Consider the following 17042-nt stretch of genomic DNA (forward strand, 5'->3'; position numbering starts at 1 on the left):
TCTCACCAATCTCTCATTTTTCTCCCTTTTGAATTCAGTTCTCTGGTTTATCTACATCTCATTTTCTGTTTGCAAATTGTATTTATTCTAAAACATGTTGCAAAGGCCAGTCTGTGCTAAATTACCATTTTGAATCATCAGAAAAAACACTCTTTGAGATGATTTGCTGGACATGACCTTGATTGTCTGCCAATGTGACTGTGGCACAAGTGCTCATCATGTCCTCTTCAGGGAAAGAGATCTACTGAGAACTAGTTCGTCAAAAACGACTGAATGGTTCAAAATTCAACAGTAACAAAGGCTGCACTGTTGGAGTCCCAGAACTGTTTACACTTTTGTGATTGCAGTCTCAATGCAGTGGTGTCTGAAGCCTGATTGGAATCTTTCCCAAGTTTTTTTTTTTTTTTTTACGCTTCAAAGAACACTGAGTTGAATCAAAGCAGATTACAATTGTTAGTTTTTCAGTAACCACAAAAAAAACCTGTTGGCAGGGTTAAAACGAAGGTGAATCTACCAGTTTCCAACAACTAATCCAGGTTTTTTGTTAACGACCTGAAGTAATGGTAATGGGGGTGTTTTGGTGAGTGAGCTTGTTATACTTTTCGACTGCTTTCAGTATTGGAGGTAACCAAAATGATGAACATGTTTCTACACTTGGCTCCGATTGTCATCACTAGATGACAATATCTAACAACAATATCTAACATGTTCCCCTTACGTATGAAGATCTTCATCACTATTTCTGTATTAGAAAGCAGGACCATTACTGACTTGCAACTGCCTAGTGGCTATCAATCCCTGCAGATGTGCAGAGCATTGCCAAGTACATAAGGGATGCACTAATCATTACTCCTTACACTGGATCCACATGATTTCTCATGCTCAACACACATATGTCTTCAGTTGAGTCGAAACATAATAATCATAATAATCTTTCAAGCAGGGAATTGCAAGTTCCTTTGTTCTCTGGTAGCAGGAGTGGATGGTATTTTATCTCTGGTTTTCCCCCTCACCAAATATTCCCTGAATATTTTATCTGATGTCTCATTTGAAGAAGTCTGAAACATAAAATTCTCAGCCAGATAGACTCAATTCATGCCCAAACCTTAGTGTTGGAATGCGATTCTATCTCTTTATTGTCCTCTTCTCTTGAAGCAGTGGGCCTAAAATCTCTGTCACCTTTCTTAAGTTATAGACTTCTGGTTTTGTCTGGGGGTTTTTTTGTCTGGTGTTCTCACCCTTTTTCCTTTCTTCAGTTTATTCTAAGCATTAATATTTTCTTGAATTCCAGGCTGATGTTTATAATTTCCAGACTGAAGCTCCACTGTGAGTTGTAGGCTGCTCTGAGTTTTCATCATCCAGGATGGTTTCGGTAATCATCAGGTATGTGCAGCTGTTCTGCCGTTTCCTAGAAAGTACTTAAGATGTTCAATTACTTCAAATTGCAAGGGCTCTGTTTGGGCTGACCATTATCTTTACTCTTGCATCACTAGTTGCATAAGTGGTGGAATCATCACTACCCCTGAACACATTCAGCAGCTCTGCTACATAACCAGTGCATGCTGTAAAGTGACCCTCAGTGGTTTTAACTCTTTTGGTGCAGTCAATATGTTTACAGGAGTAAGACAGAATCTTCCCAAGTTAAGCCTGATGTAAGCCTCTGGCAACAATGACTGCACTACTAGAATAACTGGTCTGCATTTCAAGTCTTTGCAAACATTTAAGGGCGGCCTCTGCATTCGCCTGTGGTGGGATATAGACTTCTCTGATAACTACTGATGTGAATCCCTTGGTAAAAAATAGTGTGGTCCACTTTTTGTTATCCAAGACTTTAAATTTAGTGAGCAAGAGCAACATTTCGATATAGCCACATTTACATCACTCCGTTCTAAAGCACACATCTTTTTCTATTTTCTGTCACATCTTCTTGTCCTATCAAATGAGTGCAGAGTAAAAGAAATCACTTGGTCTGATTGTGTTGTTGAGTCTAAAGGGTTAAGCCAAGTTCCAGTGACACAAAAGCTCAAATGAGTGCAGGTTACAAACCTACTCTTTTAATGAAAGAGTGAAGAGTCAAACACTTGGGCCCCGTTTACCCGACACTGTTTCATCCAAAAACACTAAAACGCAGTGTAAAAAAAATATGCGTTTACATGGAAACGCTGAGGGACTGAAAACGCTGCAGTAAGCATGCTAGGTCCGTAGGTGGCGCTATAACTGTTTTGTCCAAAAGCCTTTTTTGGGAGATCTCCACCGAAGTAGAGTTGAGCCGATCATCTGGTGTTTTGGTAAATACTAAGTGCAGAAGTGGAGCAACAGATGCACATTTTGTATAAAGACAGTCAGCAGATTCAGCAGATCGAGCAGAACATGCACAACACGGTAGTCTGCAACGATCATAACAACGGTACTGTTGAACTGTTGTATGCACTCACGCGGAGCATGACGTCAGCGTTTCCAATGAAAACACCGGCTTACTGTTTACAGGGCAACGGTGTCTGCAGCGTTTCAGAAAAGGAGCATTAGGCAGAGGCCATAGTCCTCATTACACTAGTTTCTTGTTAAATTCCCTGTCATGACCCTGGGGTGGAGATACCGTCGTATACATGTGAGACAAATCCCAGGGGCTCTCAACTCTCACACACAAAAGCTTTATGTTCACAACATGTTGTAGATGCCATTATGTTAATTTCTTTTCTTGTCACCATAGCTCACCTGAAAGATAATTACTGACTCGTCAAATGTTATTATTATCAACAGGAAATAATTTAATCCTGCACAATAAAAAATTATCACACCATCTTCACCACCTCTCTCAGGGACATGTGTTTGGGAGTGAGTCAGAAGCAGGAGCAGAGAGATGAAGAGAGGAGGGAGAGCAAACTGAGTAGAATTCAAAAGATTTGAAAAATAATTTGACATGATGAGGCAACTGTATTATTGTACTGTTAGGAAATCAATGGGTTATTGAACAATAAACAGTTCAGTTTAATCAAACTACCCACTGGATCAGTCCAAACATTTTCCTCTATATATAAAATGTATCCCATTTTATATCCAAAATTAAGATAATATCCAAATAAAGAATACATTACTGTTAAAATGCATCAAATTTATCTCTGGATCAAAATGAATAACACATGAAGGTCAATGCCACACTTTCCAGCGGTCCAATATATAATTACATGATCTTAACGTGCTGAGCGCTAATGGAACTTCAACAGTAGCTCCTAGAAAATCATTCCAGCTGTGTGTTTCTTTTTTTATAGCTCATAATATTGTAACACTCAGATGGTCAAGGTCTATTTCTGCCCTAAGTACACTGCCATTACAGGTTGGTGTGGGAGGTGGATGAGAATACCATATCACAATTTGTGCTTAGTTTGTAAAAAAAAAGAAACAACCAACAAAAAACTGGTAAAGTAGGTTCCAGTATTGGTTCACTTTCTTAACAAACAGTGTATTTGGATTTGTCATATTCGACTTTTTAAAAATAGCAATCAATGAGTGCTAATTCAGGTTTTTTTTTAATACCTGGCAAAGTTACCAGCTAAAAGCCTTGTTGTAATTAACATGGATCACAGATATGTAGCTGCTCTGTAGCAGTTTTCCATCTTATCTCTACAATCGAGGTAACAGGAGTCTTGGTGTTTTGTTCTTGCTTTGCCTCTCAAACAAAGCTTTTAAAGGGAGAACTATGCATACAACAGAGAAATCTGGGTCTAAATGAGAATATTTGGCACGCCATAAAATGAAAAAGGACATCCAGAACCATTCAAGATCTAGATCCTAATTCAGGCAAAAACAGGAACTTTACCTTTAAAACTCTAGAAACTGGGATTTTGTACTGATTGAATTGTACAAAGTTATGGCATTTTTCAGTTTAAACATCTGATACATTACATTTTCTCTATTCTAAACTAAATATTGGATCTGTTTAATTTGCAAACATCAAATTCTATCTAAAACTAGCTTTTTTACTGGGTCCCACCATCCTTAGGGTTGAACAATTTCTCTTAAATAAATTTCTTAAAGCATGCTGTCATTTCAGTGACCTCAACATGCAAGCATTAAATATTTTCAAAACATTTAGCTTTAATTAGCTTTTTACTGTTAATGATTTGTCTTTTTTACAGCTCTGATGACAAATGCAGGACTGTTCAGAATCAGATTTACCAGATAGAGGAACTGACACTTGCATAAGAGTTACTAACCTTTCCATAACAGTGAGAGTCTGCTTCAAATCAATACGAGGACCTATTCTGCCCCAGACAGTGCTGACCTGATGGTATGACTCTTCAACAAGAAGTGCAGCCTGGCTGGAAATTCACTGCTATTCATTGTGTATTGCTTTAAAAAGTTGTGAGTGTAAGAGATAAAGCAGAAAATGCTGCCATATTTTTTTCAGTCTTACAAAAACATCATTACATGCCCAGTTTAGTCTAAACTGAATCAAACTGAGAAAAAAAAAAAACCTGAACAAAAACTGGAACGAGAAAATGTTTGCAGTTTTTTGCTCACGAAATACCCTTAATAATTCATCATCTTTTCAACAAGTTCATTCATTTTGATGACTGAATCATTTAGTCGACTAATCATTTCTGCACCACACTGCTTAGTAGCATGCTTTTTCCCTATAGAAAGTGATTTTAGCCCACAGACTCTATAATGAAGTCAATATTTCAAATAAGTGGTGCAGAAATAGATTGTGCATGTTTATCACCAGAATCAGCAGCGCTTCACATTAACCTCATTTGAATTCTTTGTAAGATTTGTACTCAAACTCTGTAGACATACTACGTGAGGGTTTTTGCGATGTTTTATTTGTTTGTTTTTGTCTTCACTCTGCAGGGTGAAGATCGCTCTTCTTCCGACAGTCTCAGTATACTTATCCTTATTTTGAACTTGGGTCTTTATCCCGCTGGTGTTTGAAATATGCTGTAGCTCTCTGCTGACTTTAGAGAGAAACTCATCCTTTAAAACAATCACTGATTTATCCACAGTTGAAACTCAGTTAACAATAGCATAACTGACGGTGTTTGTATTTATCAGCAGCATCGCCTCCTCACACACCCCAGCCGCCACAGGAGCAGCTAGAAACCATCAAGTGGAGAAGGAGACTCGGTGGAGGTGTCATCTTAAACTCTTGTAGAGTTGGTTCCACAAAAAGTTTGGCTTCCTCATGTGAACCACATATTCAGAAACTGGAACATTATAAAAACAAATGTGTCATTGTATCATTGAACCTTGAGGGTTGTTGTTTCCTTCGATACAATAAACTCTACCCAAAAACAACAATGGAGAACTTCTAAGTAACCTCACAGAAACCTTAGTTTCCAAACAATTGTCATTTCACATTAACTGTTGTCTGTGCTTCTTCAGGAAATGAAATCCAGCGTGGGTGGGTTTGTTGTTTTAGTCAAAAGGAATAGAATCTGGTTTTGAAGGACTTAGTTTTATTTTGAAAGTCACTTGTTCTTTTACGGTAGTTTCCATGCTCGACTTTCTGACCCACTTGATCTGCCCTGTGCTGAACTGACACGTCACAGCTCTGGCATCAAAAAAAAAAAAAAAAAAAAAAAAACGTGACACACTGTATAATTTAATTGGACCACCTTTAGCTTTGATTAGGGCACACATTCACTGTGGCATTATTTGGATACGCTTCTGCAATCTCACAAGATTCATTTCCATCTAGTGATGCATTAATTTTTCAACAAGATCTTGCATTGATGATGGTAGAGTCTGACCACTGTCAGTCACCAATCAGTGAGGCTAACTGGAAAAAAGGTTTTAGTTATCTAAGGAGTATACAGATTAGACTCTGGAGCAATGGAACAAGGTCATGTGGTCTGATGAGACCGTGTTGACCCTGTTCCAGAGTGATGGGCGCATCAGGGTGAGAAGAGAGGCAGATGAAGTGATCACCCATCATGCCTCGTGCCTACTGTCCAAGCCTGTGGGGCAGTGCTATGATCTGGGGTTGCTGCAGTTGGTCAGGTCTAGGTTCAGCAACAGTCTGTGCTCAAAGAATGAGGTCAGCTGACTACCTGAATATACTGAGTGACCAGGTTAGTACATCAATGGGTTTTTTCTTCCCTGATGGCGTGGCCATATTCTAAGATGACAATGCCAGGTTTCATCGGGCTCAGATTGAGAAAGAGTGGCTCAGGGAGCATGAGACATCGCTTTTTACACATGTATTGGCCACCGCAGAGTCCAGACCTTAACCCCATTGAGAAACTTTGGGATGTGCTGGAGAAGACTCTACCTTCATCAATGCAAGATCTTGTTAAAAAATAATGCTACACTGGATGGAAATTAATCTTGTGACATTGCAAAAATGTATCGAAACAATGCCCCAACAAAATATTAGAGTGTGTGACTTTTTTTTTGGTGGCGACTTTTTTTTGGCCAGGCAGTGTATGGTCGGAGTTTAAAATACATCAGTTTGTATCTGGGCTGTTCTGGAGCTATTTAACTTGGTGGTCTATGAGGTTTTCTTGGGGGGATAAGAAGTGGGTCTGAAGCAATTTGAGAAACCTCAAACAATTTAAGAAACACTGCCATAGAAGTCTCTCCCCTCTCCCATTTTTTCTGAAGTAATTGATCCACTGCAGCTCAACATTTATCAGCTCAAACTCCAACATAATACACCCATATTCAGTCCCCATGGTCTTCTCTGCACAAACAAGAAGAGAATGTAAGAACCTTAACTGATGATGTGACCAGCATACAGATCTGTTGGTCTGACCCAAAGTCTCACACATTTGACAATGCTTATATGCCCTTAAGTCTGGAACAGAGTTTTGTTGTCAGACTGTCAGTTCCCTTACTCCTGCAAACCTCCCTAAATTTGTATGGGAGAGAGGGATAGAGTGCTGAGGTGCAAGTCAGACACAGTGATGCAGCCTCTGAGGCTGTCTCCACTACACAACCATGCAAACATTTTGGTACGTGATATTTGGGGAATTTTGACACTTTATGAGATGCATTCTCGAACACATGAATTGGAATCATCTTTTCAAATTCAACACATCAGACATGCAGGATGGAAAGCAAGCAATACTATTTGACAAGTGCCCACTTCAAAGAAACAAAAGTAACACAACCAGGTACAGTAAGATGTTCAGTGACCAACACAAGAGCTTTGATTTTTCCCCCACAATTCAAACATGTATAGTGTCTTGATTTAATATACCAAAATGGGTTAAATGCAGTCAACCCCGTCTCTTCACATGTGGAGTTGATTTTCCTTTTTGTATTTTTTACTATCTCTGCAGCTATGTTTACTTCTGCGTCGGTCTTTGCTTTGCTAACCTGCACCTGAACTTCCCATAATTGTCAAGACAACAAAACACAGGTGTAGTCAGCAGCACATACACACATCTTTACATTTGTCTCATATTATCGAGTGCATAACTGACAGTGTGCTGTCATTGTGATACTGTTCAGAAACAAGAGCAAACCTGCTTCAACACATCCAACAGTCTGACAGATAAATCACATCTATATTTAGGTGTTGTCCTGTAGAGTTAAAAACTATAAAATACACTGTGATGCACATCTGTTGTGTAGTGTGTATATTTTTTGCTTAACTGAACATATTTAAGGTTCATTTGCACTACCAACACATTGCACACACAAAAACAAGTTTGAACAGGGCAAAGTTGTACCTTGATGGAATTTAGTACAGACCAATTTGCAAAGACTGCTCTGAATTAGCCCACCACATTATAGTAATTTGACTCTGACAGTGTTGTAGTTAGAGCAGAATTAAGATTATTTTACAAATGCTTTAAATAAAAATTAATTATATTGATAGTCATCAGCACTCTTTGGAATCAATCAACTATAACATAATAGAGTAATTTGAAAAGCAAAATGTTCTTCCTGAATACAGATGATATGTTGTTCCCTCTTCTGTTTATTTCCTCTCAGCAGTCTAGTGAGTCATCAGCCTTAAAGTCTCCAGTGAATAAAGCCCAACAAACTTTTCTCTTTTTTCAAAGCAAAGAAAATTTTAGAACAATATTTTCTCATCCTCAAACTCACCCCTGTGTTGTTTACACTTACCTTCTCATTTAATTATTTTTCTTTAACAGAGCAAAGATTTTGAAGACCTTTAAATTCTCTTTTATAATGGATCTCTGTTGCAAAGCTGTCTGGTGACAGTGGGAGCTCCATGATGAAAAGAGATAATCTAATCTAATCCATGCTGCAGAGACTCAACAGGAAAGTTTGTGTTTCACATCTTGCTGCAGTTGATGGCGGTACTAAGACGACTGGGATGGCTGAGTAGAAAGTTTCCTTAAGACTGGCTGTCTTTTCTTCCATGGCCTTGCATAAACTTGGCGTCATTATTTTACTACCACAACAGGGAGATGAGTTGTTTTACTTTGTTGTTTTGTTTACTATGTGTTCTGAGTCAGGTTGTAAGAGGTTCTTGTTGACACTAGGTGTATTACCCACAGGAGATGCTTGCCAGTCTAACTCCTTTAATACAAAATCAGACATTGGACCAGCACCAGGCTGTACAATACACGGACAGGGTCATTTTTATGACGCATTTAAATTCTAAGTCTGCATGACATGATGCAGAATTAAGAACATTTTCACTTAATTCATTATGAAAGGATATGGGAGCCATGTTACTAAGACTACGGACCATGGCTCCCATATAACACCAATACAGACCATCGCAGACCATGCCTTGTGATAACCGATCGAATTGTCTTGTTAATGTATAGCCAATGGTAATGGCTATTTCCTGAAAAAGTATAATAAATTTGCATCATAAGGAAATAAATTCCCTGGACAAATAAGATTCTTGAAACATTGGAGGAGAAGTAGACCATAGACCAATCTTCTAGTTTGTGTTTTCTCACAAGGACATAATATTAATTCAGCGTATAAGAATTTGCTTCTGCACCATTGAGCACTACATAATTGTATAGTATGTTTGTAATTATTAGAACATTGAAAAGCTTTGTGCAGAAGAATGCTCTAGAATTTTAAAAAGCACTTGCAACCTCCGCTCTCTCTTGTGGTCTGCTGTGTACAGCTTGACAAGCATTTCCTCAAGAGCAGTTGTTTAGTCCCAAAAGCACTTGTCAAGTGCGATTTGTCCAACCTCAGCCTGAGAGAAAAAAAAAAAATATGAAGAGTGGAAGACATGTGAAGAGTGCTTGCAATCCTGGTATCCTTTTCTAGTGGTCATAAGATGACCAATATTATGCAGGAAGTCTGCTTATCTGATTCATTCATGATGACAAAGCATTGTGTTGTGTGAACCCTGGAGCACTGATGACTGCACTTTTGGTTGCAAGGTCCCACTGAGGGAGCATATTGTATTAGAGAATAAATTGTGATTGAAAATAGCTTTTTTCAATACAAATGTTACCTTATGTTTGTGTCATAAAAGGGGAATGAAGAGAGTTGAAGAGGGAGAGAAAACGCCAGACATGTTCAGCTTTTTCTCCAACTATCCATCAATCATACAGTAGTAGGCCATTAGGCGAGGCAGCAAGCCACAACCACAAACTGCCAGCTCCCATAAATGCTATCAACACAACTCATGCAAGATAAACAACAGAAAGAGCAGATGGGGGGAAAGGAAGGGGTGACAGCTAGGGACGGTCTTGACGCCCAAGCAGAGTGTAACAGTGCAAGTGGTCATCCAGAGATAGAGTCAGTATGAATGATGGGATGTGTTTGCCATCGCAGATGCAACATGAAGATCATGTTTTTCATCTCAAGGATGGCTTTTTGACAGCATTCCAAGCTTGGCATAAATTTTGAGAAACAGATGGCGTCTGTCTTTAGTTGCATTCTGGATGATAGCAAACGTGAAATCTGACTGTAGATTGCAGTTTCACTTATACAAACATTTCCAGGAGGAAAAGGATGGTGTTGGTAGAAGCAGTGCCATGCTATGGCTTTAGCTGAGACACAATTCAAAGATAGTATGGAAACTATGTATAACAATATAATATGGGAAGTAGCAAGAAAAAGTTGTAAAATAAGTCCTTGGGGAAATTAACTCAAGTACTCTTAAATCCAAGAATTCAGTGACACTCAGCAGTGTTTATCAAAGTAAATTACATACTAAGTATCAAAATCTACCACAGAACTGTGGGCTCCTTCTCAAACAACATCATGAGCTGTTATCTGGGTCTACATATGGCCTCAGGACCATAATCAAAGGTGTATCTATATTAAAAACAAGCATAGAGCTTCCATCCAACTGATCTACATCTCATAAAATAATAATAATAAAAAAAACATCTACACAGCTATTTCTAGTTAGCCAATAACTGTATGGTTACCATGTATCATACATTTCCTGCAATTTTTGCTTTAATTTGTAGCCAGCCATACTTAGTATTCAGTGTGCTATTTCATATGTCTCAGTTGTCATGCTACCACAAAAATAAATGTCTCTTGGGAGTTGTTTTCGTTTCTCAAGTAGTATGTCAAATTCAATGGTATCACTTCAATCAACTGAGCCAGAGACTTTTTTTTTTTTTTTTTTGCTGTGACAGATTTATGGAGTCCTGGACGTCTGAGGAGGTGTGATTCACACAGTCAAAAGTGTTGTTGAGTGTTACACAACACAGGACAGCCTCTTGTCAATGACATAGCTTGTATAACTGACATTAAACTCTGACCTTTGGGCTGTTGCAGCTGCAAAATCTGGAATCTAAACCAGTGTTTATGTCATCATTAGTAAGACTGAATTGTTTTAAACTCATAGAAGCTAGCATTTTCCAGTCCTTAATTTAATTATCTAACTTGTTTTTACCTCTACTTTTACATTGTGTCTCATATATGTTTTTATGTATGAACTTCTTTGTATTTTAGTGCTATCTGTCTCTTGTGTTGGTGAGCCAAAGTCAATTTTCCACCTTGGTGGACAATAAAGACATATTCTATTCTATTCTATTCTATTCTATTCTATTCTATTCTAAAGACTCTGTTTTCCATGAGTACTTGAACCCACTGTTGTAAGGGAAATGACTCTTACCAAGGCAAGGCCCAAGTTTGTTTTGAAGTAAATGAATGGAGAATGATTCATTTACTTTTCTTTGTTGAAGACAACTTTTTACTGAAAGGTAATATTATTTAATAGGTATGTGGCACTATTGTGTGAAACAGGACAACAAGCAATCTTTTTAAACTTAGTTTGTAATGTAGTGTTGTAGCCAGCTCCATTTAGTGCTGCTCTAATTTATAATGCTTGTGATGTTAGTTTCCTTAAATGTCCTACTAGTGTTAATGAAAGTTTTACCCTCCATGTTTAAACTTTCGAGACAATGTAAATATGTATATATAAAAAAACCTGACTAACCTCACTCTCTACCTCACAATCTCTTTATTTCTATATTTGGGGGCAAGATGACTTTAACCTTTTTCCTCCTTTTTGGTTCACAGAGTTTGATAACCCTCCTAAACCCCCTGCATAGCTGTATCCAGCTTAGACCAAAGTAAAGGTCAGATTAGCCAGAGGAAGTGCTGACAACTGTCTGGGTATGCAGGATGTTGGATGCTGGATCACTGTCACACTGTCATGGATTACTGGGACATTCTAATAGAGCACAGCCATTGTTACATTAACGCATGTGCTCTGCTATGATAAGACAGAGTGTCTAAAGTGAGAAAAGCCTTCTTGCCAAAAAAATATATAAATAAATAAAATAAAAAATCTAAGAACTACTCACCAAAGCCCTGGCTCCAGAGAGTAAGTCAGGGTTATAGTACATGTCTTAAGTTCAGTGATAGAAGTTAAGGCCTGAATGCATTTTGCAGAGACCTGCAAACACTCTGGTGTTTGCAAAAGTCCATAGAGTTTGACCTTATTTTTTCATTTTTTTATCAGCATGATGAAAGAGATGCCCATATTTGACTGCATGTTCCTTCAGCGTAGCTTTGTTTGGATTAGAATATGTAAGCTGTGTCAAGTGTTAAGATCAAAGAAAAAAACAGACTAAGTTTTATGAAAAATAAACATGTTGGGGGGCTTGGGTTAAGTGTAAGGAGTAATTTAGTGTTTTTGCACTGAAGTCAGATTGATGTCCTATATACTCTTCAAGAGAAGAGAAAGGTATTTATGTATATTTAATGTAAATTGTCTTTAAATAACCATAGCTTAAACAACTAGCTTTTATGGCCCCTTTAAGGTGGATAAAGAGATTATAGATCCTCTTATCTCTCCTAACTGTGCAAAACAGAGTAAGACTATAGGGTATAAGAAAACCACTTAATAATAATAGTAGTAATTAATTTTCCTCTGATTAAAATTACCATTAGGGTTATAGTTATCAGTGCTTAGAACACAAATCAGAAGAGAATCAATACATCACATTTAAATGTATGAATTAAAAAAAAAAGAAAGCTAATGTGAATTGTGGCAGGAGTAAAATAGAGTTCAAAAACATTAATTCAAAACAAAGTAACAACATAACTCAATTCAAACCTTCCATGCTCACACCGGTCTTGCCAGCCCTTCAATGACTGTGCTCATGTATTAACATTAAATATGCCACCAATACTGAGAACATGTAAGACAGAAGAGTGACACAGTATTTACTTAGGTGACAAGGAATGATATTCAAGTGACACTGGATGTTTTAAAATTAGCCCAAGCATATAATCCATTTAATATGAAATAAATGTGACTCTGCATTTTACTCTCTGACAGCTCCAGTGCAGCCAGCATGAAGAGCAGTACCTCCGGGGTTATCACTGACACACTCTAGCTTGTTGTCTTTGGAAAACACTGTGTTACCTACTGTAGCGAGGGTGGACTACTATCTCCTTGTCATTAATCCTAATAGCCTGTAACAATATCTGGTGAACCATAAGGATCTTATAAACCAACAGTGCATGAATATAAACACAGAATAATAACTCAGTTCTTTTAAAAACAAGCCCCTGATGTGATGTGACCTGAACCCCTGCTCATCCAATCCCATCCCACCAAAATCTTTCAGGTAATGTTGGTGTGTTTCATGTCTGAGTCTACATAACAGCTCCGTTCCCTGCAAGATATGCTTTGGAGGCATGGATTAATATTTAGAGACTTGAAAGTCACTGTATGTAATTCACCATCACGGATTAATCCGCCGACTGGCTGATTAACACTGAGTAATTTAAATCTTCCCACAGTCTTGGGTCACATAAGGCCTATATGTTTTAATATTACGGTCTATTTGCTTATCAGAATATTGAGAAAACATATTCAGCTTTTGTGTCTATCCAACACTGTTGGGTCAATGCTAGTATGACAAATTCAAATTCAAGGAAAGGCCGAGAGTGAAAATGTCAAACTTAAATAAATCCCATCATAACCTAGGTCAAACTAAGGATTTTGCTACGGATGACCTGAAGCAACCTGCAACCTGATGTAATGCTGCAACCTGGCATTTTTTTAGGCACACCTCTCTGCCCTTGCTTTACATTTGTCGTGAATGTATCATGATTTATGAGTTATATGAACGCATTTTTAATTTGCATCACTTAATTATCTATATTTCTCCCCTAATGTTTTTACTTCCCCCCATTGTCTATTGAAGCTTTTCTTTTTTCCCCACTTAAGTCTGATAAGACTGCTAACTCATGACATCATCTAGTTTTGATAGAAAATTACAGAATTGATCTGGAGCTCAGCAGGCAATTATCAGTGTAGAAGCACAGTGCATATCAATGAGCCCAGGCAAAGTGGGAAGAAAGTCAAAATCTGCTCCTGCTGCACATTGCTAATATTCTACATTGCGAGGCTGTTTTGATGTCAGTACCTGGGAGCTCTGTGGGAGAAAATTTCCAGATCACTGTTGTATTTGATTTCCCCCACTGATCAGAGCAAGCAATTTCTGACCCTTCACAAAAAACCTGCAGTATAATGGATTATTTCCTCTCCTCTCTTTCTCCCCTGCTGTTCCTCGGCTCTCCTTCCTCCCTGGCTCTCTTTTTCTCTCCTTTTCAGAGCGGAACACACACACACAATGTCTTTACAGGTAGGACGGACACAATATCAATGTTGAAGTAGACATAACCTGCAACATTATTGGCATGCCGTTTCCTACTAACAAGGAGACGACAACAATGGCTCCATTCAGTAACCTTGCTGGGAAGTTGGTAGCCGCAGCTTGTTGATGGGCAACTCTCTCTTCCCTTTAACCGCCTGTCGACTTGGAAAAGGCAATTAATATTCCTTTGCTGAGTAGAGGCTTTAGTTTTAGGCTGATCACGTGGAGGATACTGGCTGCCACCTCCCCACTCTTACAACTCAGATAATTACCTATTTAGATGTTGCTTCAATGTCTGTGTGTGTGTGTGTGTGTGTGTGTGTGTGTGTATTTGTCTGTTACAGCGCGTGCGTTGGCCTGCTGCCACAGCTTGTGAAAAGAAGCACCATGAAGTGGATCTGTCACGAAGAGTTAGAGACACAGGCTGGCTGCCCACTAGAAAAAAAATAATAAATAAAAATAAATAAATAGAACACGACACTAAACTGGACTATCAAAGCCACAGAAACAGACTGCCTATATTCACACTCTGCAAGCAGATTCACACTCCAGCATTGTGCTTTTTTATGTGTCTGATGCTGGTTTAGAGATTCTACACACATAAGCCCATAAATTTCATTAGTGTCTCCGTTAATTATTCTGGATCTAATGGAAAGCTGGCATTTTTCGACGGTTAATGGGCTTCACGTGGAGGCTGCTGGGGTGAAGGTGCCTTCTGAAAGGTCAGCTGACGCGCCACTGCTGCTAACCCCTTCAGCTCTACCTACTCACACCTCTTAAACCTCGATCACGGATGAGAAGTGCGGCCATTCATTAGTTCGGTCTCCAGCAGCTGTCTCTTTCATCTCATCCCTGATGAGCTGACCACCAATCAACAACCTGCCTGTCTTTGTGGTTCTCCTACTCCGTCCTCCCACTGTCAGCTGACTCCCAAAGGTAAGCAAAGCTGCTGGGAAACTGCAGTTGAACCTCTCAAACACACACTCCACGCACACTCCAATCTCCCAGTGTCTCCCCTTCTGTCTCCCTCCTCCACGTTAAAACCATCACAATTCCTTCGATGTCTCCCGGCTCTTCTCCTCTCACTGTTTTTTTTTTTTGCCTCCCCTTCTGCCAATCAGCGGGGCATTTCTCACTGAGCTACTCGTGGCAGGAAAGAGTGACAGCGAGGAGTGTGTGAGTGTGTGCCTACATGTGCAAGCACGCGCATATGGACAACAAAGCCTTGCACTAAGCTGAGGGCGGCTCCGAGGTCCCCCCCTGAGGCAGAGCTGAGATTGAGTTCATTATTCAGCAGGAGTGAGTTCCAGCTGTGAGAGGAGAGCGGTGGCGAGCTGCTCTGTCTGCGTTGTGGCTCCTCCAACCCTGCAGTCCACTGGGATCCAGCACAAAATATTGCAAAGTGGAAAGGCTTTGGCTGTTACACACATATGAGCAGACAGCATTTTAGCTTTCTTTTGCCTTTTCTTTTGCAAAAGAGTGGAGACTGTCTTTGTTTCCATGGAGAAGGATTTATTTTGAACTTTAAGTGTGCTTTTTACTTGCCCTTTCTGGGTTGTTATTTTACAGTAACAGCCTCATATAGGGTATGTAAGTTCCCCAGATGTGACTGTGATACATGCATACAGCAGCACTTAACCACAAATCCTATGTATCCCTAGATGGCAGTAGTAAGTCAGTGCACTGCCTGCCAAAGGAAAGAGTGTCTTTGAATGTGTGTGAGCAAGTGTCTGCTTGTTTGTTTTCCCTTGAGGTTGATAAAGCGTGTTGGTATAATTTTGAAAAATAAATTTAAACTTAATGGAAAGCATTTTCAAAATAGTCTTGTTCCATGCTGTTCCAACACCCCATGCAGGACCAGGGCTTCTCCTTCACTCATGAATAAACACAGACTGTGGAAAGCTGTTTTTTTTAGATCTCACACAAAGGCAATTAACTTGCAATTGCTTTGTTGAAATTGCTCCTTAAACTGCTTAGTGCAAACAGAGGAAATGGCATCACAGCTACTGTGTATTTGTGAGAATTAAATGTACGATGTTCATCCCCTCTGAGATATGCAGGAGACAGCATTGAGTAACAATCAAGTCTTATACAGTAGCATGTTTGGTCTAACATTTACACTAGCTGTTAAAACAAGTTATATGTGTAACTGAGGGAACAACTAGAACTGGTGCACAAAACAGTGAAACACCCGTTTGTTTTGGCTATGGCTGACTGATGTGAGTGAAAGCTCTTAAATCAGTTTGATGGCCATATTTGTCCTGAAACACACACACACACACACACACACACACACACACACACACACACAACAGCTCTACCCTCATTTTACCCCAGTAGAGTGTAGCAAAGGTGCAGTTTACATTCCCCTTTTCAGAAAGTACAAGTCATTTTCAGCATGATGAGAGTGCAGTGATTCATGCAGCAAATAGCCTGTCATCCCACTGCTTGATTAACAGGCACTGAGGCCCTGGGGAACACCCATGTATCCTCATCACTTTATGGCCCTGGCAGAACAGAGCGCTTGGCCCCAGCAGCAGGACAGAACCAACCTCAGTTCTGTTCCTTTCCGTGCTTTTCTGTCTAATAACTGTCAAAAGGAACAACTCAGACGTCAGACCAAATCTGTTGGCCGATTCTTGTTCAAACCCCACTTTGTGAAACTGCTTTTGACTCCTTTGGGGAAACTTGTCGAAAGCCAGCTGGGGAGGCTGCTCATGTTTTAAGCTGAGGCCAAAACACTACAGTGTTTGGAGTTATCAGCCTGATAATGAGCCTGCTATTATGACAGGGTCAAGCAGGGTCAATGGCTTATGCTAATTTTGGAGGAGAGCATCACCACCCCAAGCATGGTAGCAAAGTGCTGCCCAATGTAGTGCTTGGGCTGGCATGGTCAGCACCAGTGCCATCACACGTGTCAGTCTGAGAGGAGCTGCGCTGTTACAGTGCTAGAAGACAATCCTCAGGACATCACCTCAAACAGATGTACAACCCTGAGGTCACATGGGGTGTTGG

This window comes from Halichoeres trimaculatus, unplaced genomic scaffold (genome assembly GCF_033239565.1).
Source record: "Halichoeres trimaculatus isolate MK-OKI-2021-1 unplaced genomic scaffold, fHalTri1.1 fHalTri1_scaffold_19, whole genome shotgun sequence".
Classification (NCBI taxonomy): domain Eukaryota; kingdom Metazoa; phylum Chordata; class Actinopteri; order Labriformes; family Labridae; genus Halichoeres; species Halichoeres trimaculatus.